This window comes from Sinocyclocheilus anshuiensis, unplaced genomic scaffold, assembly GCF_001515605.1.
Source record: "Sinocyclocheilus anshuiensis isolate Anshui unplaced genomic scaffold, SAMN03320099.WGS_v1.1 scaffold1590, whole genome shotgun sequence".
NCBI lineage: Eukaryota > Metazoa > Chordata > Actinopteri > Cypriniformes > Cyprinidae > Sinocyclocheilus > Sinocyclocheilus anshuiensis.
In genome coordinates, this window is record NW_015547720.1 from 83,728 (window position 1) to 86,289 (window position 2,562).

Sequence of the window (2,562 nt, forward strand, 5' to 3'; positions counted from 1 at the left end):
TATTCACGAACAGCTTGTAACACTCCAAAGAGAAAGGAAAACTTGAAATCGCATCATATGACCCCTTTAAAGTGTCCCCTGAGATTTTAACAAGTCACAAGCCGCCTGTAGTTCCTCAAGTTTGTTAAACTCTGGTTTATGTTTTCATATAAAGTCTCTTACATTTCACCATGTAGTTAATTCCTGTCAAATGAAACCAAGTGCTGCGTTTCTCCAGACAGGAGTGTAATGCTGCTCTGTCTGTGTGTGTGTGTGTGTGTGTGTGTGTGTGTGTGTGTGTGAACGGAGGGAAGTGTATTAGATGGTAAAAAAATCATGTCAATCATATCAAAATACAGGATATCTCTGTGAATATCACCGAACAAACTGTTGAGAAATGAATCGGATGTGGATCATAATATTTAAGGGTGTAGGTTTGATTTTGGCTTTGGTGGGGACATAACGGCAGACAACGGACGTTTAATTGTTTGATAAATTATTGCTAGGGATCATTTTGCAGTCCCTAGATATTGGTAGAGACAATCTCATTTTGTAAGTGACTTAAAGATGCTTTCTTTGGATTGTTTGACTATTTAAAAAAAGAATATAGGAAAATAGAACTTAATTCATTTGTGTTTCCTGCTAGATTAAATTTTACATACAGAAACAAAAATGTAGTCTTTAACCCTCTCTTCTCTTTATTCAAAGTTGATCTAGATTAGTACAGGGAAACTACCCGACGTTCTGTTAATACTAAAGCAGTAAAAACTGTATCTCTTGATCCTATGTGTCCTCTTAAGGTGTGCATTTATTACTTTTCTGTTGACCTGCAACATCCCTTACGAAAACTGAGTTAGTTTTACTCAAAAGAAAAACATTACTAGTTAAACTGTGGTAATAGGCCTACAAAAAAACATGGTTACTACTCTTCTTACAATAGTAAAACCATAGTTAATTTTCCTAAGTGATTTGTATTTGCATACAAACACATTATTGTAAACATCTCAGGTTGGTATGACCTATTTCACAGAATCTATGAATCTCTATCTGTTTATTCTACAGTATGAAATATGAACATCAAACTGGTGAGACGTGTCAAACGAACATACTTTCTGTGAAGAGACAGGTGCTGCGTTACTGTCTGCATGCAGATCGAGTGAGCGTGAGACACACACACACAGCAGCTGTTATAGTGGATAAAGCGTCCCTTTGGTGGTGCACTGCAGGTACAGACCTGTCAATCAAACAGAGAAAAGAACAAAAGAGAGCCGCCCACCTGAACCACCTCCACACACCGTCATCCCTCACTCCTGCCCTCCATCACCGACTCAATACTCCCCACACACACACACACACACACACTCAGAGAAGAACAACTTCTGCAGTTTGTTCAGGATGACTGCGGTGTTTGGTCACATGATCCGTCAAGCATTTTTGAATATACTACTTTGTATTAGGGGTTTGCACAAATTTCCAATCCAAAGTATGATCACTAGCATCACCCTCAGGCCATCCGAGATGTAGATGAGTTTGTTTCTTCATCAGATTTGGAGAAATGTAGCATTGCATCACTTTCTCACCAACGGATGCTCTGCAGTGAATGGGTGCCGTCAGAATGAGAGTCCAAACAGCTGATAAAAACATCACAATAATCCACAAGTAATCCACATCACTCCAGTTCATCAGTTAATGTCTTGAGAAGTGAAAAGCTGAAACAAATCCATCAAGACACTTTTAACTTCAAACCATTGCTTCCAGCTAAATACGAGTCCATAATCCATAATAACGCTTTCTCCAATGAAAAATTATAAAACAACCAATTCCAGTCCTTGATTATGATTGGCTGAGCCACATTCTAAACCAAATAATCTATACACTTGTGACCTCAATATATCAGTAATACTGTGCCACTGTGTCCCATCTAACGGAACTTTCTCTCAAAGTTATGAACACTAATAGAATGTTAACTGGTTTAACTAGAATGTTTGTAAAAGTTAACTGGTGTTTAATAATGTTTTTAAAACATTAGCACAAAAACATTACTTATACATCATTCAAGGAATGTTTCTTTACAGAACTGTTTTAGTTGGATGCTCGTCGTCTAACATTTAAAAAATGTTACTACTAGTTTCAGAATGTTCAGAGAACATTAAAAGTATGTTTTCTGCAAAATTCTAAAACAGAATTTTCCCATAACATTCAAATTACCATAAAAAACATTAAGACATTAAGAAAAACTACACATTTTGAATGTTTAAAATTTTTTTTTAAACGGTTTCCATAACTTAATGGAAACATTAGCAATATGTTCTTAGACTATATATATATATTTAAAGTTAAACCTCTTAATGATGGATTTGTTTCAGATTTTGTCTTCTCAAGACATTAACTGATGGACTGGAGTGCTGTGGATTACTTGCGGATTATTGTGATGTATTTATCAGCTGTTTGGACTCTCATTCTGACGGCCCCAATTCACTGCAGAGCATCCATTGCTGAGACACTGATGCAATGCTACATTTCTCCAAATCTGATGAAGAAACAAACTCATCCTAATCTTGGATGAGTGAATTATCAGCAAAT